Here is a 24,673-nt window from a genome sequence, read left to right as displayed (position 1 = left end):
CATGATCTACCCATCCTGGCCTCCCAAAGTGCTTGGATTACAGTCATGAGTCACCACACCCAGCCAACTATAAATTTTTCAAACACTTTGCAAAGGTATATGTCACTATCTATTAAAATAAAAATGTGTAATACATACTCTTTAACTAAAAATTACACACTTAATCCTAAACCATAGAGAAAAATCCATTTCTTGAAAAATCCATCTAGAATTGATGTTACAGATATAATAAAATAACCTACAATTGATAAAGTAGATGAACTAGCTATGTATATCAAGAGGGAACCCTCAAAAACATATCATTTAGTCCCTATCAATAAGTAACATAAGAAATGTAAAGCAAAATAATATGTACATACTACTTTATATTTGGCCTTTATTTTGAATAATATTTTTACTAAGTAGGGGAAGTTGAATTGACTTTACTTTTAAATTTTGGTACTTTAAAGACATCCATTGTCTTCAGGTTTGCATACTTTCTAAGGAGAAGTCAGCAGTATTTCTTATATTTCTTCATGTGTATATCATTTCCCTTTCTAGCTATTTACAATATGTTCCCTTTTTTTCTGTTTTGTTTGGCTTTTAAGAATGTGAATACTATATCTAGGAGTGTGTGTAGTACGTGTGTGTACATGCACATGCATGTGTGTCCTTTCTGAAAAGAAACTCAATCTGCTTCACTCTGTCTTTTCACATCTTTCATTATTGTTGAAAATTTCTTACCTGTTCTCTCTCAAACCTTTCTTCTGCCACATTCTTTCTCTGTTTTCCTTGAGGAATTATAATTACATGTACTTTAGAATATTTAGTTAAAAAGCTGTAGATGCTTTTTGTTTTCATTTCATTACAGCTTTTGGATACTTTGTTTTATTATTTTTCATTTTTGTGATTATATTTAAGTAATTATATTGGCAAATTTTCAATTTTGTTTACTTTTTCTTAGCTGTTTTGTGGGTTCGCCCATTTAAAGAAATTTTTCACTGCTATTACCTTTTCCTTTCTATTATTTTAACTTAAATCTTTGTTCTAATGTTCTTCTCTGTTGAAATGTCCTATTTGTCCTACATGTTGTATATCTTTTCTATTATCTTTTAACATATTAATTTTAGTTATTTTAAAATTTAGTCCAACCTTTAAAACAACTAGATTTTATATATGTATCTGGATTTTTCATATCTTCCTTTCTTTATTATGGATATTTGTTTCTACTTTTTTCCTATGATTTTGATTAAATGTTGGACACAATGTATAAAGCAGTAGTGACTAAGGGAAAAAGTAACATGTCTAAAAATAATAAATTGTCAGGCTGTTAGTATAAGGTATTGGCTACTTCACTGGTTTGTTTTGCTAAGAGTATGTTCCAGACACAGTGGTCTTCAAGGCTTTGCAGTAGTAAAATTCTATTGCCTGAGCTTAGAGTAGGGGCTGAAGAGTCAAAAGTACTTTTTCCTTTTTCTTGCCTCATCCTCAACTTTCAACCTTACATGCATGACTTTGTCACAGATGTGGTTTCTCTCCTCTTGCTTGCCCTTCCTGTAGTGCTATGCTGCTATGCTACTGTACTTTGTTACTAGATAATTGCTCAGCTGATGGGCAAGGTTTTTATGTTTTCCTGGTTCAATCTCAGTCTTATGTATTTATGCCTCAAAAGTGTGGTTTTATATTTGAAATATACAATATAGAACTAAATATTATATATTGAAACATGCATATATTTTGAAGTATATAGCCATATAGATTGAGAAGTATTAACAGTACATGCAGGATTGTGGCTTACATTGGCAGAAAGAAGGTAGAGAATAAATTTGAACAACAAACGAGGAGTATTAATAGTATGCATAATGCGTACTTTCCTAAGCAAGTTACTTGTTAAAAGAATGCCATTTTATTATGTTTTTATGTTCACTTTATGTGAATATTATGCACACATAGTTTACATTTAATAAGATAAAACTGCTAACATAGTTTGAAATTTTATTCTGACTAGATTTAGTCTTTCTTTCTGCAATAAAAAGCATGTACTATGAACAGCCACAATATTCTTACCAAGACCATTCAGAGTTTTTTCAACATGACAGTTTGCAGAATATAAAAATTACAGTATATTTTAAACATCTGCAAAGTAATTACACAACTGGTTTTTCTCTACAAATACTTATTATGAGTGTATTAAATTGAGTTTAATTAATTGGAAATCATAATCTCCAACAAAAAGGTTATAAGGGAAGGTATGACTTATGAAGTACCATTTAGAATACAATCTATGAAGCTATACAATTTGAAAAGACTGGCCTTTAAAGCAAGCCCTAGTCAGATTAGAATCTCAGATTATCACTTACTGGTTGCATAAAATTGGGCACTGCCAAGACTGTCCTGCAGACTGGCCAAGTGATGGAAGAATGGAGTATGCTGACACAGGTATTGTTGCCTGTGAGCATGGCTAGGGGACTGCACAGTTTAGCACAGCCAAGGAATTGCAGCTCTGATCCAGAGACACTTGCATTTATTTAGTACAGATTAATGACAGAGGCCTACAGCAAACACCATTTGTGGGTAATTAACGTTCTTGAACCCTGGAGTAGGGGGCAGTCCTATGTGTAGATGATCAAAGATTGGTTTCTGGAGAAATAGGTAAAAAAACTTATCTCAATAAATTCCTTTGTTCTCCCTTGTTGTCTGCCCTTTGCCATTAATTTAAGATAAGATGATTAGGCTGCCTTCAGCCATACCCCTTTCCTGAAGCTTCTGCAAACCTCCCAGCCTTCCAAGAAGGTGTGCATCTTTCCTATATTTTTTCCCACCATCCTGATCAATCTTTTACATCTTCCCTTTTCTGTTTTTTTTTTTTCATCAGGTTTTGTTGATTGTGCAGCAACAGGTTTGTCAGGCACAGTGGTTACAAGTTGTGTTCCAGCTTTGCATCCTAGAATTAGTAAATAACATAAGACAAACACAAGTATAATCAACAACATTCTTCTCCGATTAAAGAGTGACATGTAGTGTTACATGGTACCTCAGTTGTCCAATGTGTGCCATTACTGTGGAACCCCAGTGAGAGTAAATCAATTCCTCCTAGCCAAGCAGTTGCATTGTTAGAGGCTGGGAAGTGAGTGTCTGCCTAAGTAACAGGTGGAAAAAGGCAGATTTTAAAAAATGAGCCCAATAGAGTGTAGCAGGTGCAGGCAGCAAAGTGAGAGAATAAAAAATGAACAAATTATCTGGAGTGAATGTTGTCTGTGTCCAGAGCAGCATTTGCTCAGCCTTATGAGTTTTGTTCTTCAGCATAATATCTGGGGCCTGTTTTGTTCGAGGAAGCCACATTGTCCAGGGATGCAGGTCCTGCAGGGTCATTCTCTTCATTTCTAATACCAGGTTGGGTCCTAGCCATGCCATGTGGGGTTTGGTGTGTTGAGATGGAATCCAAAGAGGGCCTGAGGGGGTGTGAACCCAAGCATATCCCCTTCCCCATGTTAGCAAATCATTTTGACCACACCATACATTACTATTCACTTATTTCTATAAAACTGCAGGTTTTATGTTTTGAGAGGTTTTAGCAAAGTGCTTTTCTATAGCTGATTAAAATTTGCCATTTATTTTTAAGAAATTAATGGTAAATAAGGCTTGTGCTAGTAATGCTGCAGGGCCATTACTCATATTCCCCCTTTTTTTTATTTCTGAGCACATTTTTAAGGATAGAATGAACTCTTTTTGTAGGCAAAACTACAGAAGTACGAGACAAGAACTGAAGTAGTTTGTCAGCAGAAAGGGCATGCTTTATATGGCCTGCATAATCAGAGTGCTATCTGAAGATCTGGAGATAGGAGCAATACTGCTTCAAATTGCTTTTTACTCAAAGAAATTCTTATAACATCAGGGTCATAACATAGCAACAGATTGCTTGTCTGCAACCCATATAGATGACTTTACTAACTAGCTGGATATAGGGAGATAGTGTATTAGTCTCGGTATGTGAGCAAAAAAACCATTCTAGGAATCACAGTCCTGAGGCCACTTGTTTTATTAATCCTATTGGGGAATGTTTGGTAGGAAAAACAAACAACTGGACTGAATACTTTGGCTCTATGTGATCTAGTTTGCCTCTCCAGTAATTTTTGATAATAATTTAAGGTATGTAAGTTGCTACTGTTTAATTTAAGCTTCTGGGGTCTTACTAACTGGGAAGTTAGTATGTATCCAAGGTATTTCCAAGGAGAGGACATTTGTCCTTTTTCAGGTGCTATGATTAAACCTCTTAACTGTGTATTCCTTTGGAAAGAGGCATATAAATTTAAAGGACTTGCTCTGTTGGGGCTACTAATAAAATATCACCCATAAAATGAATAATCTTGCAATTAGGAAATTATTTTCTACTGGGGAGCAAAGCCTGATTTACACGATACTGACACATGGTAGGACTGTTCAGCATTTCTTCAGGAAGCATTTTCCAGTGAAATCCATGAGCTCGGCTTTCATTATTGATTGCTAGAATCGTAAATGCAAACTTTCCTCTGTCCTTTTCTGCAAGAGGAATATAAAATAAGTCATTTAAGTCAATAACGACTATAGGCAAATCTTAAGGAATTGCCATGGGTGAAGGGAGCCTCTGGTGAAGAGTCCCCATAGGTTGCTGACTAGCATTAATATCCAGGAAGTCCTGCAAAAATCTCCATTTGACAGACTTTGAGAATGACAAAAATGGGCGAATTATAAGGGCCATTAGATAGTTCTATATTACTGGCTTTTAAGTGCTCCTCAACTAATTCATGGGCTCATAGTAATTTCTCCCCCTTTAAATGCTACTATACTACCTCAATAGGATTTTGAGAGGCATGTCAGGGGCAGGGGAGGAATAACAGTGGTCATTAGTAAAAAAGGGTTTGCTGTTCACATAATCAAATTCTGCCCTCCAGAGGAGGTACTGACTGGCATCTAAATTTGCTTTAGCTAGCACTGGCCAGTCCCATGGGCTCATATGAAAGTTGTTTGCTATGGCCTCAATTAATCCTTTTTTACATGGGCTAGTGTCTCAGTTTTCTCTAATGCTTTTTCTTATCTCTTTGTAGGAATCAAAAGAAATGGGTTCATATACCTGATTGCATTGTCGATCTTGCATTACTGGGCATGTCAAGAGCTCCCCTTCTAATGCCACTTGCCTAAGACAGGGTCCCAAAGCTGTAGTGTATCCCTTGTATTTTTTTCAACTTATTAGAGGAGGGGGCTCAGGGAGAGCCTCCATTTCCTCCGTAGCACTTTCACCTGATAATTGCAGGGCTGAGGGAGAAGGAGGAGGCAGTAAGGTAAGTGATGATTCCTTCTTCCTTCCCTTTTTAGACTCTTCTGTGTGGAGTGGGGCCAAAGCAGCCCTAACTAAGGCCCATAACGTTAAAGATGTTACTGGGACCCATTGCCCTTGTGCATGATCTTGTTTAAGTTTCTCCCCACTTGTTCCCAGAGTTTCACGTCTAGCGCACCTTCTTCTGGGAACCATACGTTATGGGAAACACCAGTTTGCATTAGATCCCTTAATTGAGTCTGCATAACCCAGGCTCCACTAGCTTTAGGCAGCTGTTTCAATACTTTCACGTACTATTTTTGTTGTGCTGATAACTGTTGTCCCATGACGAAAACCCAGCCTGAACAATTCCCTTGAACTTGGAAATCCCTAGAGGGCACCGATGACTTACTGACTGCACAGTCTCTTCACTTTTATTTTCAAGGGTTCTGTCATAATCTGCTGCAGTGTCCCTCATGCGGGGGCACCAGCTGCTGAGTCTGTCTCCCAAAGACTGCACAAACGACTGATTAACGGAGTATGCTGACACAGGTGTTTTTCCTGTGAGAGCATGGTTAGGCAACTGTACAGCTTAGCACAACCAACAAGAAAATGTGTCAGATAAGCCCGGGATGCTTGCATTTATTTAGTACAGATATAATGACAAAGGCCTAGAGCAAACACCATTTGTGGGTAATTAATGTTGTCAACCCTTGGAGTAAAGGTTGGTTTCTGGAGAAACAGGTAAACAAACTTATCTAGATAAATTCCTTTGCACTCTCTTGTTATCTGCCCTTTGCAATTAGCGCAAGGTAAGAGAGTTAGGCTACCTTCAGCCATAATGCTCTCCCATAGCCTTTGCAAAACCTCTGGGGAGTTGCAGGGAAGAGTGGGAGGGGGTAGAGACATAAAAGACTACAAATATGGTGCAATGAATACTGCTTTAGTGATGGGTGCTCCCAAATCTCATAAATCACCACTAAAGAACTTACTCGTGTAACCAAATACCGCCTGTAACCCCAATAGCTTATTGAAAACAATTAATTACAATTCTTTTCTCTACCTTGTAATTGTTGCCATTGCATTTAATGCCAACAATACTTAAAATCTAAATCTATCCCACGAGACTTGTGTGTGTGTTTGCTTTTTCCCACCTAAAAGACTGAAATTATTCTTACAAATCCAAGTTAGAGCATACAGACTTTACACATTTCTTTGTCTTGCTTTGATATTTGGCAATTGTCCACTAGCGGCTATTCCGACTTCTCTTACTTCCATTTCATCCCTGATTTTTAACAGTGATGTAAAAAAAAGTGTTTAATGAGGTGTATTGAGATAATTGTCTTCGTTTTTTTAAAACTGAAAAAAAAAAGCATATTTGAGATTTCACAAGATGATAGCATTGGCCATAATATGAGCTCATAGTTTCTGCTAAATGTAAGCAATGCATATAATGACTGACTTGGATACCATTATTTTTTAAAGAAGAGATAACATTTGATTGAACTTTGAATGAGATTTCAAACCAATCTGACTTATCCCTCCAAAGAAAAAAAATCTTACCCAGGGGAAGAATTTTGTTTAATTATCAAGCACTTATGTCAAGGGAAAACTATTACGAAAAATTTGAACCTTTTCTAAAGTTCACCATGAGGCTACAGTTGTAACAGGAAGAAAACATTAGTGACTTGAAGCTCAATTTACTTAGTTTTCACTTTAGTGGGAACATGTGATGAAAGCTGAGACATCTGTTACCCTTTCAACAAAAAAAAATTGAGGTGCTGGCTTTTTGCCCCTATTTGGGCACCCATAGACAGAAAAAAGGAAAAGAATTTTGAATCAGAGCCACAACATGTAAATGTGTTTTTCTTCTTCCCTTTTTGGTTAGTGGCCCTCAGGCATCAAAAGCATGAGGTATCTCGGTGTCTTCTTTTCACAGCATGAAAGTCAGTAAAGCTTTCAACAATCTCCTGTCCATAATAGTTTTCTTTTCCTGTGAGTATGTATGTATAAAATTCCACACCACCCCCTACAAACCCCAAAGCAGCCATTAAAAGTAACCATCATCTATCCAGTTACAGAAACAGAACATAAGAGCTGAAGAGAACTGTGAGTTCTTAGTATAGAGCCAGAAATCCAAGTCTGATTTTCTGCATCTATTTCTTGAATTAAAAAGACAAAGTAATTGCCGCTTAAGAGTACTTCTCAAACTACAACATATTTGTATGAGAAAAGGAAGAAATGTATGTAAAATGAACTAAGACTGACTTAATTCTAATATTTTAAGGACTAACAAAGAAAATAACATTTGAAAGCTCCAAGATGAGTAAACCTTTCAAACTAAAGTTTCACAATGTTGCTGATGTTTCTACACTTGCCTCAGAACTGCTTAAGCATGATAATTTAAAGTAAACCCTTTAACTAACTTGAAGTTGGCTATTTCAGACCAAATGGATATTCGTACCAACCCTCAAGCATAAGATAAAATTTGAGGGCAAAGAATGCTTGTTTTTTAGTGCTAAATTTACAAACTCATAAAGTATACCTTATGTGATCTCCCAATCTATGAAGTCAATTTGTTCTAGAGCATAACATGGCAGACGATGTCTTACTGGATTTTTGTTTTGTTTTGTTTTGTTTTGTTTGTGTATATATGTACATACATATGTATGGGTGTGTGTGTGTGTGTGTGTGTGCATACATATATACCTAAATTATATATACACATACACCTTTTCCTGGTTCCATCCTTCTACTACTGACAAATACGACACTGCCTTGAGCATTCTGGCTAAACTGTGTAGAGAAATAAGGTACTTTAAATTTCTGTGCATGTATAATAGGAAGTGATCTTAAATGTACAGAATATTTTTACTTATTGAATCTGTTACTTGATAATAAAAGAGGATCAGGAAATCAGTTTGTTGAGCATGAAATCGATGCCTACAAAAGAGAGTTTATAAAGCTTATTTTTCATTAGAAATTATGACAAAAGTTTAAGCTTTTCTATTATATTTATGCAACCATTTAAAAAATGCCATTACAACGAATTGCTTAAATTCACTGTTTTTAAAAGGACTTTGCTTAACTTTTCTTTTAACAATTGTCAAAAAATGAAGTAAACTCAAATCACGCTGTAGAAATAAATCTATTAAAACCCAGAAACGTCTCATCAAAGTTTGCATTCATGTTTTCCTCAAGTGCTGTAAGATATCTCCAATATATATAGTTCTTCCCACAAAGTTCTATGATAAATAAAAATGTTGTAAGCAACTACATTCTAGCTTTATTGGTTTACCAGACATATTTCAAGCACAAAGGCTTGAAGAGAGTAAGATTGAGGTAGGGTTTAAAGAAATTAGAACAAATCCTTAAAACCAATATTTCTTGTATTCATACGCAATTATAAAGTTAATGACTTTTAGAAAGTTGAAGTGCAAATGGTGGGATAAAAGTTCAGAGAAGGATCAAAGTCCGGGGGAAAATTACAAAGCAACCAAGAGAAGGATGAAGAGGGGAAGACAAAATAGAAAAGTCTAAAAGGAAAAGATGTTCTGAAATATATTGTATTCACTTAAAACTGGACCAAAAACCTACAAAAACAAAAGAAAATAAGAAGGTTGTTTGCCACTGTTCCCCATGGTAAGCATTATTGATGGAAGTTGCTTCAGCAAATTTCAAAAGCTATTGTTTTTATTCAGCTGCCCTCTCATGTTTGGTAACGGTGTGGGTTAGTCACATGAACAGTCACCTCCTCCTAAAAACATTTTAAACATAATTTTATTAGTTTATTCAATAGGGAAATGAACTGACCACTTTTTGTTTTTTAAAAAAAGAATGAAAATAAAGCACTATAATTTTTGTCTATTTCTCCATAGAAAAATACGCAGGTTTAGGAAAATGAAATTTATAAGTTATGTTTTTTAATTTTAAAATTAGGTATGTGCACAACTTTCTGCTGCTTAACCAGAAATAATTGTATTGGTTGTTCTCTTGAGTTGACACTAGTTCCTCTCCTTGGCTATATATTGATGGTAATTCTTGACTACCCAAGGAAAGAGCAAAAGATCATGCCCTGAATGCTTAAAGCAACCTTGTGTTAGAGTTCACACAAGTCCCAACTTATGTACAAACTGAGCAAGATATCTTAGTCAGTTCAGGCTACTATAAAGCATACTTCATACTGGATAATTTGTAAATAACAAACATTTGATTCTGATAGTTCTAGAAGCTAGGAAATCCAAGATTAAGGCACTAGCAAATTTAATAAGGGCCTGCTCTCTGCTTCATGGATAGTGCCTTGCTGCAAACTCATGTGAGAGAAGGAACAAAAAAGCTCCCTCAAGCCTGTTTTATAAGGGCTCTGATCCAATTCATGAAGGCCAAATCACCAGCCCAAATTCCACGTCACATTGGGTATTATGTTCCAACATATGATTTTGGGTGAAACGCCAACATTCAGAACAAAGGCAATTAGATACCTTTGAGGTATGGCTCTGAATCATTGAGTCTGATTTTAAATAATAATTCAGATTCTACATATCCACAGTATGTTGCTTTCTTAAAAAGTGATATTATGCATCTATTTTTTTCAATCTTTTTGCTATTTATCAAATATGTCAGTGCCTTCTTAAGGAACTGACTTATACTTGAGACAGAATTAATGCCAGAAACTGCTGTTGAAGTGATTATCATATGGGCATTTTTTTTTTCAAATAAAGAAACTGAGACCCCAAGAGGTTAAAACCTGTGATTTTTTTTCACTCTGTAAGACTGAGTAAACACTGAAGACAACACTGAACTGTATGAGAGAGAGAAAGGGCAAGAGAAAAGGTTATAAATGAGATCAGAAGGTATTTCCAAATGAAGTATTTTTTTGTAACCTGTGATTGTACTCACTATACTTAAAACAACTATATTAAAGGTCAATCCTGACTTAACTTTGTGTAGTTTGTATATCTTTAAAAAAATCAGGATTTCTTCTTTATAGTCATACCTATTCAAGGATCAACTTGACAGGAATTATACATTCTTACTGTATCTGCAAATGAAGCATAACAAATTCTTGTAATTTTAAAACAAAATAAAATCCTCAGAACAAAACAGCATGATTACTATTTCCTCCACACACAGTACACCATGTGTTTAAAATTTAGGTCTGTGTGTGTGTATGTATACATATATTTTTTTGATTATTATTTTTAATTTTTTTTCTGATGGGGTGTCACACTATGTTATGTAACCAGGCTGATTGTGTATTTTAGTATTTTTATTCACGAACAAAACAAGTCTAATTTTTAAATAGCATCATTAACAAATTTCTGTGGACAGTTTCCAGTATCTTTTCTGCTCACCATAAACCTTAGACTACCCTGAAAGCAATTCTAAAAGTATCATATAAATTTCTGATTTTTAAATTTTTTTTAAAATAGCAGTTTTCCATATCGTCCCCTTCTCTCTTCTCCCTCTGTCTTATAAAACAGTAGTTACTGGGATTATATTCATGTATTGCAGGAAAAAGTCAGTTACAGGAATGTATATTTACATATTCTGACAGATTGGTTTATCATCTTCAAATATTCTGAGTGGGCCCTCAATAAATACTCACTTGCCTAAAGGGAATTAAAACTCAACATGATATGTTTCAGCAAGTGAAAAAATCCTGTAAATTTCACAAGGCCACTGCATGTAATGAAGTACCTTATGAAGCCTTAAAGCAATCACTGTAACTACTGCAGAGCCTTCATCTAGACATGAGGATAACAGTTAAGTTTAATACTAATTTTCCAAGTTCAAATCCAAGAGGACGTCATTCTCAGCACACCATGTAATTCAGAGACAACTTGAACATCAACAAACCCAGAACAAGTCAGATGCTACCAAGAATCTAAGAGTCATAGATTCTTAAGACTTTATGATCAACAAAGGTAATGGAATGTCTTTATTTAATTATTTAAAATGCTCAGAATACCTCATTTTGGAAGTTTCATGGGCTTCACGTTTAAGTCCACAGAGAGCAGGAAAAACACTTTTCATTAAAAAGCCTTTTCACTGTTGGAAATTTGAAATGTGTTATTTAGGAATGCAAAGTGATATTTACCAATGTATATGAATTCATAAAATTATTGAGATTATTGCTTTTACAGGTAAGTTATTTTCCATTATAACAGAGAGGGCCTCTTTTTCTCCAATTCTTCAAATAACCAAAAGTTTAGTCTCTGTAAGACAGAAAAATAAAACAAATGACAGACATTAGGGAGGTGCCTTAGATTCTTTGACTTCAATTAAGGAAAACAGTCATTTACAGCCATTGATGAAAATAGCCTAGAGCCCATGTAGTTGTGATTTTGTGGATGACAATGTCTTTCATTCATCTAACAGCTGAAGGTTAGCCTCTGAAAATCAGCCACTATTTACCTTAGTCTCAGACTGACAGAAGCTTAGAAGGATCCAAGTGTGCAGGGCCAGTATTTACTTCTGATGTGCTGAGAGGTGAGAAATTACAAAACAGACCAAATAAAAGCAATTTAAATTTTCCAGACATTTATTCTCAGTGTTAAACTCTTTATATGTGACTATCTTCAGCTACCTGAATACTTCATTCTATTAATTAAGGTTTAGCACTTTGACATTTATTTTTGCCTGCTCAAGTTTGAATTTACTCAGTTGATGAAATAATATACCGATCCATTATAAGAAGTTAATAATTATTTCATACATCCTCCTTCTCAGTTAGAAATTAAATTTTATGTTGAAGTAAACTAAATTAGGATAATTAAGATATCACAATAATTGTAAAAAAACTTGACAAAATACATGGGAAAAAAATAAAATGTGGTATTTTAATTTAATTAAAACAGATAATATCTACATTAAATATATAATTCCTTTCAGAAGAACTATTTCTTCTTTCTACTGAATTACCTCATATGTACAAATGTTTATGAAGATGTCAGATTAACTACAAATCTATAGACTAAAATAAAATTGTGCCATTGCAAAGTAAAGAAGGAATAAGTTGTAGTGCCTGGTGTCCATTCAGCAATTTTCCTTAAATACCTGCTTCCGCATGATGATCGTGATCATTCATTGATATCCCAGCATGCAGACTGATTTCAGATTCTCAGTTTTGCTCTCTATATTTATAAAAGTTTACAAAAAGGGAAAAGGAGGTCATGAACTTGTACTGAAGACATAAAATGTCTCTTCCGATGGTATATAAGTTAACTTCAACTTGTTTTAAATTCATGTCACTGGAGATTCACATTAATTTAGAGAGAGATTCATTTATGACATATGTTGTCAAGTGTTTTTAAAAATAAGTTTGAGGGTGGAGTAAAGATTAGAAAGACCTCATATTTTACACTAAGTGAATGACATGTTTCATGGTAACAGGCCACTATTAAGTCCCTTGCTCCTGCTGTATGGAGAAGGAAACTGCTGGAGACTTAGAAGAATAAAGAATATTCATAGCCAATACAAACACAATGAAGTAGGCTGCACATTGAGCATAGGGGGAATCTCACACCTACAAATATCATTGAAACTCCTGTTAATCACTGCATCAAAGTAACTAAAGCATGCATACAGATTTTATTGAAAATAAACCACTTTATCATATGCTCAAGTGTGGATATCATTTTCTCATAGAGATTTCTTCTTGGGCTTCTGTAGTTTTTTTATAGAGTATCTCCTGCCCTCTTTAGTCCAGATTTTATAACTACATTTAGGAAAAAGATCTAATTCAACAGCATAATTCTGACTTTCTTTCTTCTCTCACTTGGCGAAAATAGTCATGATTAGCCACTTCTGACAGAAACAGTTGACAGGAAACAGGACAGGAAATAATATAATGATTCCAAAATTGTATATTTCCCTTATGTCCTGCTGTTTGGGGAATGACCTTACAGTTAACCAGGAAATTAGGAGGAGGCATTGAATCACAAATACTTAAGCAATTGAATTCTACTTTTTTATCCCTAGGTCCTCTTCACATAAAGAAATAGATTCAAACTCTGTAACCGAAAGAGATAAGGATAAATTTAGCTGAGAAAATATATATTCTTATGATAAATTATATATATTTCTAGACTTTTGAGCAGACTATTTAAAGCATACATTAATATCCAGTTAGCTAACACAAACGTAGCACATAAGCGACCTAAATATTAAAATAAAAAACTTCTAATGATTTAATATTTATAGTTTAACTGTTTTCTCATGGAAATAAAACTTTGAGGCTATTTATTATTAAATGCCTAGTCTTTTTATTCACAGTTAAATCATTGTGTTTTAAAACTGCTTTTTAATATGTGTTTTTATGTGCCATAAAATGATAAATTACATTAATATCTGGTCCATTGTTCATTTTTTTTCTAAAATAGGCAATATCTCCTGGGTGAAAAATACCCAATAAAAATGACATGCCTAAAACTCACACAAACACATAAGCACAAGGGGATATAAGCATAAAATGCAACTACTTCATTTAAGATTTTACCCAAATGCAATGTTAATGATTCCATTTATACTTTTTGTTTTGTTTAAAGTTATTTTATATCTTTAAAAATAGATCTACAATTCAGGACCTTCCTAAGACAATTAATAGCTCTTCAAACAGAAAGTGCAAAATCCATCACAGGAAGTCTGATTTTCACAGTGTGAAATAAACCTTTTTTTGATGTTACTCCAGCATGTTATTAAGCTTTTTAATATTTTAAAATACTTAACTATTTTATTTACATTCCTTTGGTCATTAACTTCAACTCGTTTTAAATTTATGTCACTGGAGGATCTAGAGTAACAAAGCTGTACAAATTTAACAATTAGCCTTACTATGTAATTGCTTAGAATAAACATCCTGATTAGTTAAATCACTATTAAATTTTAATCAATGTGAGTGGGTGTTTCTATTTTTGATTGGGGATTCCACATAGATTGTCTGAGAGACTCCTTTTTGTACATGAAGTTGATAGGTTTCTTCTCTTCATATTATGCCTAATGGATTGCATCTCAATCTCATATAATGCACTATTAGTGAATAGTCAAAGACATTTTTATTTAACATGATCTTTCTTTTCATGACATTAATGACATATTTTTCTTTTCTGAATTTATTTTAGTGCTTAAATAAATAAAGATGTTTATAAATATTAAAATGTGACAGTTTGTTAGAATGATATTTTCACAAACAGAATTTGGTTTCATGCAAATATTTGGGGATTTTGGGGGGAAGCGTTATTATTTATTTTAAAAGAGTTATGCTAATTATTTGGAAAATAAGAATTAAGTGAAAAGAAAATGTGCTGTGATTTTACCCACACAAAATACCGTATCAGAATCTAAGATGATAATATTTAACAGTCCTAAAATGTCAAAAAGCAAGTGATTTTTTTCATTTTCATTTAATTAAATTTGCTTATGAGTTTCATTTTTCTTGGTTTAACAATTCTTCTATCAGAAACAATCAATATAAAATAACATTCTCTGTGTTTTATATTCTGCAGAAATCATTGCCTTCTATTTCTTAATGATGCTTTTGAAGTATTTCAGGTGTTTTCAGATGAATAATCCATTTCCTATATATTCTTTTATTCCATCATTGTGAGAGCATTATTCCTGACATCAAATGTTCAGAACTACTGGAGCTTTTTTAGCAATCTCTGCTAATTCAATATAGTCTACCAGGGGACAAGTAGAATGGCTTTTGGAGTTGCAGACTCTATTACAAATACAATCAATTCTGTGAAACAACAGGTTTCATTTTCTTCAGAAATGTATTTGGTTAAAAGGCTAAAATAAAGTAATACCTACACAAACATTGTATTTATGAAAATGAATAAAATATTTTCTCTCAATCACAGAAATCATATGTTCTACATGCAGTCTTTGTATTTTCTTTGCCTTCTATAACGCAGCCAGTTCTGAGTATGGCATTACTTTGAAAATCATCAAAATGATGCACTATTGCAATGGCATTCTGCTCCTTGTTGCTCAATGTACAGTTTGTGTTCAGTAATTTCCATTTAGCCTCTTTTCCTAAATTAAATGATTATTCTTTGAGAAATTACAACTTTAATATATTGCTGTGTAAATCTTCAGATAAGTAAATGTAGCTCCACAGTTTTTTACTATTTCCAGAAACATTTTCATGGTAGCAATCCAGACCTCATTTTTTTTTTTTTTAAAAAAAGAAGGATGACAAAGTTGTAAAACTGCATTATTTAATAAAGTTAAAGACATATTTAAATGTCCCTTTTGCTTTTCATTTGAATCATTAAATGGTTAATCCTAACAAGCATGGGGGGAGAAAAAGAAATTAACTAAAGTAAGGCCCTTGTGATACAATGACACTTGCTCTATGCTCTTACAGAGAAAAAACCTGATGATAAAACAGCACAAAGTGGAGTGTTATGAATTTTATTAATGACTAGAAGACAGTGTGCAAAACATCAAAGGTCTGTAGAAAAGATTAATGACCCCATGTGAGACTGTTTAATTACCTCCAGCTAATTAGATTCTTGACCAAATTTTTAATATCTGCATTCCTTCTACAGCCTAATTGAGATTCCACATTATTTATCAATCTTTCAAAAAGCCCTTAGTGGGCTGCTTTTTTAGTTTTTCCCTTTGCACTTTGACTCCATTTATGGTCAATTATTAAATAAATAGCAAAGTAACTATTCCTCAGAAATCGTATATGTGGAACACTTTATGCCTGTTTATTTTGACTAGGAGACTATCATTGGCATCTTTTTACATAATGAAGCACTCCAACTAATAAACTGACTAACTCCACTGTAAACAATGTGGATAATATTTTTGTTATCCAGGCTGTGCTCAGGAACTACTCATGCGGTTTCTGTAAATTAGGCTTTGCAATAGTCAGTTAATCCTTATTTCAGTTTACCTTGGTTGGAGACCAGAGACCCATGGAATGCTGTCATACAAACCAGAGAGGACAAGTCAATCAATTCTCTCTCTTTTTCTTTTCTTTTATTTATTTATTTGTTTGTTTGTTTATTGTAGAATTAGATTGTCTCATTGTATCACAATTGGTATTAACAAATATCAAGCAGCTCCTTCTGAAATGCCAGAAATCCAAATCCAGTGTCGTGTGTGTGTGTGTGTGTGTGTGTGTGTGTGTGGTATTTATATATATTGATATCGCAGACATTTCTAAAGGAGAAACATTTAAAATAACACCTCACAGATAAAAAAGAACATTGTTGTGGAAAACTCACTAATCACCTAGAAAACAGAAGTGACATGGATTGTCCTTGATGTACAGTGAACAAAACAGGAAGTCCAAACTCAGCAGCAGCCAGATAAGTTATATTTGTCTCAGCATCTTTGTTTTCCAGACAATGCATAAAATCTTCTCTTTAAATTTATGTATTTTGTAAGGTAAATGCACTAGCACAAGAGAACAAATATTACTCTATAATCTATATACTTACAGACTCAATGAAGGAAAAGGAAAAACTGTAGCAACACAAGCACATTGATCATGTGAACGCATGACAGCCTGTGAATCTAACAATGTGATTCTATTGAAGGATTACAGGTATATTTCACCTTTGATTATAAAATCTGGAAAACACATATTGGGTTTTATAACACTCTTAATAATGATTGTCTTCCATGTGTTTCTCAGTATGTCTTATATTCAAGACAAAAGAAAAAAGAGAAAAAATTATCAATTCAGCCAACATTTATAAATAGGATGGAGTTACTTTTACTAGTTATTTCACAAGAGTTGTAAACTCCTCCACAATAACATGTTTAAGCATAGCCAGAATTACTCAACATTTCTTTTCTTATACTCAGTATTTAATATAGTCCACTGTGCCTCAATGTTTTGTTGATTTATATTGCTGATCATCTTTAAAATAAAAACTAATAATAATGACAGGATAATTTCTAAGATCACTCCTAGTTTTAAAGTTCTCTGATTTCAAAGGATTCTTACACCTTTATATCTCAGATACTTCCTTCAAAATAGCAAGTTTTATAGCAACAAATTCTAGAAACTCATAATAAGCCTTCAACTTAGGTCTGCCTTACACTCATATAAAAATTCACTTTTAGGTTACATTAATATTAATTTAAAAAGTAGAGCACCAATCCTCTGTTAAATCTCATGGAAGTGAAAACGAAATCAGGGAATTTGTCATGCTTTTTTGGAGTGATAAAACCCCAATAGCAGTGATATGATTTGAGAAAGTCCAAAGAGAATGGAGTACATGACCAAAGTAGCATGGGGCAGAGTTACTCTCCCCACTGCACCGGAGAGAGCTATAAGGTCTGAGACCAGGTCCAAACCAAGAGCAGTCAGACAAAAATCAAATAATTACATCCATCAAATCTCTGAACCTCAATACATATTTACCTCTGAGGCATAGATACCTACATTTTTACATAAGATCTTATTTTTCTGGCAAAAGACAAAAAAGGAATAGAGTGCTTTTTTATCTGTTATTGTAAAATATAGCTGTGGGAGGGGCAGAAGTTTAGGCATATCAGTCATTTACACCATTATGAAAATGAAATTTCCAGATTCTTTCTTCAGAGCAAATTTGGATGAGAAGGAGGCAGCATGAGGAGACTGGATACCTAAATTCAAAACATGGGAAGCAAAGCAAAAGGATACCATACAGGAAGTACAGAAGTAAACCTTGATTTCTTCTTTATAACTATGACTAAGGATGATCCAATGACTACCTCACAGCAGCATTCAGTTATTGCAAAGGAAAGTGATATAATTGCACAATGCCTCACACAAATCCCTTAGTGTTTAACATACGTATCCGACGATCGGTCAGGAACTTCCAGAAGGTATTAGACCAATAGAGAAACCTCAGAACAGCTCCACACTCTAGGTCTGGACTTAGCTGATAGCATTCATTTACTCTTGTAGTTCACATACCTATTTACTTCTTGTTTTAAATAAGCATGTTGTGAGTCCCAATTGTATGTGTGATGGCATATAATGAATCAACCATGGCTCCCATCTTCCAGGATTTTGCCATGTAGTGTGTCCTCATGCAGTATCTACACAATTGAACAGATTTTCTGAATTCAGTCTATTATAAAATCTACAACCAAAAAAAAAATGCAGAGGAATACTTTGTGAAAGGGAGAACTCAGTGTCTTTTCCCAAAAATCCATGTACTACCAGGAATTCTTATTTATATGTTTGGCCTTACATTTATATTTTCTTCCATTTACCAATGAGATTTTAATCTTTAATATCACAGCAATTTAATAATCATGGAATTTTTCTGCCATCAGTAACATTAAGATAATTTTGATATGAAAATGAGGATAAAGATTCTTCCTTCCTCATTCTACATCTACCTGAAGTAACCCTGTGGAGTACCTCACTTAATCAGAGACATTATCTAAGCCAACTTCCAGATCACTAGAGAATCCATTTCACAGCATCCTTCATAGGTTTTCCTTTCAGAGCATTACCTCCCAAGAGCCACCTCTGGTTACATTTTAACACAGTGTTATTTGTAATGCCACCATTCATGTTTTTTACACTGCAGCAATTATTTTAGCAAACATTCTAAATTTCTTCATATAAGTGTTATAATTTTAACTTCTTATAATTAAATTCTCAGTAACTGAAGTACTAATCTGGGAATAATATCTCTCCATTCATTTTCTAGCTGCCATGCTTCTTCTCCATACTAAATCACTTACTAATATGAGGATGCTAGCAAGAATATTTTTTCTATCATTTAGCACAAAATATAAAAGCTGAGCTTATCAGAGGAACCATTGAAGTAGGAAATTTCAGGGTAACAAGTACTCTCTTCCGTTATTATATTTAACATGATAAAAAATGTATACCAAATAGTAACTAACCATAATTCCATATATTAGCAGTATACATAAAATATACTCATTTAGAAGTCTATGTTTTTGTTTGTCTTGGAGGAAAAAGAAGATTTCAAAATAGTATGCATAAAATAAAGCCACTTCTTTAAAAATATTTAAATATAACTTGCTATCTCATTATATATTTTTAATTCATAAGAAAAACCTGCAAACTATACAAGCTACTGAAATTTATTAATTCTAGGAGTAAAATGTTGAGAAATATTTATTTTTAGCATAAGTTATTGTGGTATTTGAACTGTTTGCATAGTGACTATTTTGTAATGAAAATACATATTTATGGATAGGAAAATTCAAACACATAGCCATAAGCCTGAAAACATAGAACAATGAAATGTTACAGAAGATGTCTATGTGTATCTTGTTCTTTTTCATTGTTTTTGAAATTATCTAACATAACCATATATTATTTCATAATTACAAAAATATAAATTTTAATTAAAATGAAATTTTGTATAAACATGCTAAATGGATTTATGAATTAAAATCTAACTTCAGAGGAAATGCAAAAGTGAAAAACAAATAATAATAAACCACATATTCTTATTAATACCTTAAGTATAGCACTAGCATAAAATAAAGATTTTATTTGTGATACTGTTCTATATTACATTTATTTATTTATTTATTTATTTTTGAGATAGTCTGTCTCTGTCACCCAAACTGAATGCAGTGGTGTGATCTCAGCTCACTGTGGCCTCAGCCTCCTGTGTTCAAGCAATTATTCTTCAACAGCCTCCTGAGAAGCTGGAACTATGGGTGCCCACCGTTATGCCTGACTAATTTTGTATTGTTTTCAGCAGAGATAGGGTTTCACCATATTCACCAAGATGGTCTCAAACTCCTGACCTCAAGTGATCCCCCTCACCTCGGCCTCCCAAAGTGCTGGGATTACAGGCGTGAGCCACCATGCCTATAATGACTTTTAACTATTGTTAATTAAAAGTAACATGTATTACTTTTAACTATTGCATACCATTAAATTTTGCACTATTAAAATCACAGTCAATTATATTTGGAAAGATGTACTTATGGATATAAGAGGAAGATAATTTTATATCTTTGTTTTCCAAGACTTGGTAGAATTGACATCACATTGAATACAAATTAATCCTAAAATGTGAAGTGCACTAGTAGTTTTAAATTGCTCTAGATCATCCTCGTACAACTTCTCAATTATTCCAGTATTTTCTCTAAGTCAAATATATGTAAAGAAATAAAATGCACACTTGCGACAAAGAAGTTATTAAATCTAGATCACCATGTTGTTGACACATTAAAGGATTTAAAAGAAAGAGTGTGTGTAATATACCAGGTTTTCACTGGTTGTTACATTACATGAAACCTTAATCAATAAACTTGATAAAATGCATGTTAGTTATTTTATGCTATCTGCTCTCCAGTTTAGATAATTGCTGCTACCTGTAGCCTCAACCATTAACCTCTCAACCTCAGCAAATTGAGATTTCCTAGCAAAAACCACACTACCAAAAGGAAGCCACATTTCCAACAGGACACAGAGAGCAGTTTGTTACAAGAAAGACTGCACCACACTGCATTTGAGAACTCATGAAAAATTGTGGTGGCGTTTTGTTTTCTTTCGAAAACAGCTTCTTATAAGCTCCTAAATGGACTCTCCTTATCCCCAGCCATGAAAAACAGCAGTGTTTCCAACTTTTCACCTTTCAACCAATGTGTCCCTGTAGTATTCACAGTACTATGAAAGAGATTCTTGACAATGTCACTGCAGACCACCCCAGAAGTGGAGTCCTGCCAATGTAAACCATTATTACAGTACTGACCGCTCCTCTCATGCTGTGAGGTCATTCAGAAACTTCCCCTGCTTCCCTACTGCTCACACTGTCTCTATAGAGTGACATCCTCCCTTGAACCATAGACAGTGAGGCAAGCCTCCTGCTACTGATTCCCATCCAGATTGCTATGGACAACATCCACACTTTGATGCTACTGAATGGACTTTCTTTCTTTGGAGAGAGAATCAAAGAACATTCAAAGAAAAAACAACTTGGCGGTGACACAGAAATGTTCACAAACTGATGCAGTCCTTGCTGTGGAATTTTCCTCACATCCAAAGCTTATAACAAGCAATGAAGTTCCTTGAGCATAATTATTTAATAATGAAAGCACCAAATAATATAAGAGCTATGTTTTTGCCAGAATCACATTTAACTTTTGGGGAAAAAATTACTTGGATGCAAATTTGGTTTTTAGTTACTGACATCGGAGGACTTAAATGAAATGGATTGTGAGACATGGTTACTATTAGTTAATATTAAATAACTGACCTGTCACACACAATCTGTGTGGAGTACACAAAAGTTTAGGTTGCTATACTTTTAGAAATTTCTATGCAAAAGTAAGGGAACATTGATAAGCATTCAGTGCTGCTAAAGATCAACTTATCTAACAATTTTTTCCTTAAAATAACTCTCATGTATTAAACATTTTTATATACTTCCCCAGATGGTGCCAGTTTGCCCTTATGAAGATAGGGAAAGATAATACACTTTCAGTCTTTAATAAAAGTGTCCTTTCCCTTTGACAGATTGGAGAACCTGTTTCTTTATGTTCCTATCTTATGCCTTTGTGTTTTCATCGTCTTTGATTAGATGTTAGTACAGAGCCAAGGATGAAGAATTGTTCACTTCATTAATTTTCCAGGAAACCAACTCAGTTTAGGCTCAGCAGCACCTTACATTCCATCCAGAGTGGATAACTGCCATAGTCTTGGATGAAAAGGATCATTTAAGGATATACAATCAGGAGAAGGAAAATACTGTGTTCTCGACCTCCTGGAAATAGATCACTCTGTAGAAGAAGAGGCAAAATGCAGGAAGATAAGTCCCAAACAATGGGAAGGATTTTGATATAAATAATTAATAATGATTCCTGTCTAAAATTGGAGAAGAATTCACAGAGGAGCTTACATTCAAAAAAGGCTTTAATGGAAAATTAAGAGTTTTCCAAATGGAGGAAGTGGAAGACAAGTGTTTCTGGTGGAGACATAGACAACAGTACGTGCTAAGGTACGAAGTGGTGGGGAAAAAGCCCAGCAGGCTTTGGTTGGAAGTGCTGCAGTGATGCGTTGGTAAATATTTAACAACTGGCTCTCTGGAAATAAACAAGAACAACTGCACGATGTCAGTGAGTGTAGAATTTGGAAAAGATATACAATATGGGCTGTCCTGAGCCAGCATGTCTAGCTTCCTGCACACCACAGTTGCTGGAAACATGTAGTAGGCTCACTACTTTCTTACATAAAAGATATAAAAGTAATTGAACATTTATGAAAATGCTTAATTTCACCAAGTAGTAATTCTAAACTTCTTAGCTTTTTTCTAACATAGAGGTCTTCAAGCACCAAAATGTGTTTTGTTATACTGTCATTTACAGTTGTGTTGCATTTAACAATATATCTACTCTGCTCTGGGCTGATGAAAAGATAATCAAGCTTGTTAGAACATTGTGTTAAGTAAGAGTCATTAAAACCCTCATTGAGATCAAAAGATTCTAACACAGGTTTCTGATAGCTATTGTAAGGCTTTATTTCCAGATTCAGAATTGGGATTTGGAGTGTTGAGGTGACTAAACTATTAATTCCCAGACACATGAAATTAAAATATGTGGATGTAATTATCATAAAGACATTGTTTTTCTGGTTTACACTATAAAATATTAGCTAATTCTTTCATGCTAGAAAGAAGCAAAAGCAACAACATAAAAGTATTTCATTATTCTACTAAGAGAAAAAAAATCCTGCAAATAATGTTTTTAATTAAATTTACTGTAAATCAGTTAATTCTGATTAAAATAATTTTAAGTAAATTAATGTATATTGGTCATCGCATTAACTCAGGAGCCCCAAGAAAAGCCTTATAGTGTCTCGCAGGCCATATAAATGAATGTGATGGAGCCAAGTGAAATATAGCAGAAATCAAATCAAGTGTCATGGACTGAATGAACTTGGAAAGAGCAGCTACTGCTCAAGTATTGCTATCATGGAATGGAGGCTCCTTTAAGAAAAACTGGGATTTTTGTGTAAAATTTTCTGATTCTTAAATGTTGACAAGTAATTCATACTTTAAACACATTGTGTGGGCCAAATAAAACATGTCAGTGGGCAGGATTCCACCTATTAGCCACCAACTCCAGACCTTTGCTTTCACTCATTCTAAACAGTGCAATGTGGTTTGTATTATGTGGTATTGGCAGGCAGGTAGTATGTGGAGCTAACGTGCATGGATTTATTTTACTTATTAATTATTTTATATCCTGCCTTGTTCCCAGATGTATTTGAGATAGTTTATTAAAAAAACATACGTTAATATAGTAGAGTATTGAGGTGAAGGGAGAAAGGATTAAAATCACAAGTAGAGTCCTGGGGAGAGGTAATATAAAGAAACAAAAGATATAAAGTGCAATAAAGTTACTTAAGATGAGATGATAGCACTTCACTGCGCTTCATAGCAGTCAAAGCAAAACGTGGAAAAAAATCTGTTATAAGATTTATTTACATCATGTGTGAGGTAAAATACACTAGGTAATCAGGAGAAACACAGCTTTGCAAAGCACTAAAATTATAGAATGATTTATGCCAAAGGTCTTTATATTTTTCAGCAATAGACTAACTTTCCTCCCATACAAGTGGTTTGGTAGCCTTATCTCTAGTAACTGAGGGCAGTGAAATTACCGCTTATGATAGAAGCACAATATTTAAACACTGTTTTCAGGAGCCTTTGTCAAATAATATTATTTCCTCCTTCCTACTCAAACAGATACCTAAAAAAAAAGGAAACTTTTCCTGCCCTCACTGTGGATTCACCCATCCCTAGTATCAGTAAACTTTGTAGCCAGAACTTTAGTTAAAACTAAGACAGTTGTCAAAACTAAATTCCATTTAATATTCATTTAACATCTACAAAAAGTTAAGTATGGTGTTAAGTGCTTGGTAATTTACAAAGAGAAGTAAAGAAGAAAAAAAGTAACCTATTTTTAATGAGTTTTCCTTCTACTAAGTGAAACAAATAGATTGTCAAATAATTATAAGATGGTATGCTAGGTTATTTAAATGTATACAGAGCATGGAGGTAACAGAGAGAAGAACATAATTATTCCTCTCTTAGAGGGACAAGGAAAACACTCCCAAGAGTATCTACGGGAGACTCAGGAGCTTATATTAAATGATTATTAGAAGTTTGAAGGTGTCTTTTGAGAATTATAAGAGGCTTATTGATAAATGAAAATATATTTTCTGTCATCTCTCTTGGTAGCATTCATCTCATTCTTAATCATGTTCACATCACTCCATTAAACAATTCTGGTTGCTCCCTTTTATTATTTCTCTTACCTCCATATGACTCACTCCTATTGCCCACATGTTAGAATTCTATTCATTCTAATTAGCTATCATCCGTCCAGGATATACATAGTTATAAGAAAATTGGTGTTTTCTATTCTGGTCTCCCTACTCTA

This window comes from Callithrix jacchus, chromosome 6 (assembly GCF_049354715.1).
Source record: "Callithrix jacchus isolate 240 chromosome 6, calJac240_pri, whole genome shotgun sequence".
Classification (NCBI taxonomy): domain Eukaryota; kingdom Metazoa; phylum Chordata; class Mammalia; order Primates; family Cebidae; genus Callithrix; species Callithrix jacchus.
Note: the sequence above shows the minus strand (reverse complement) of the source record.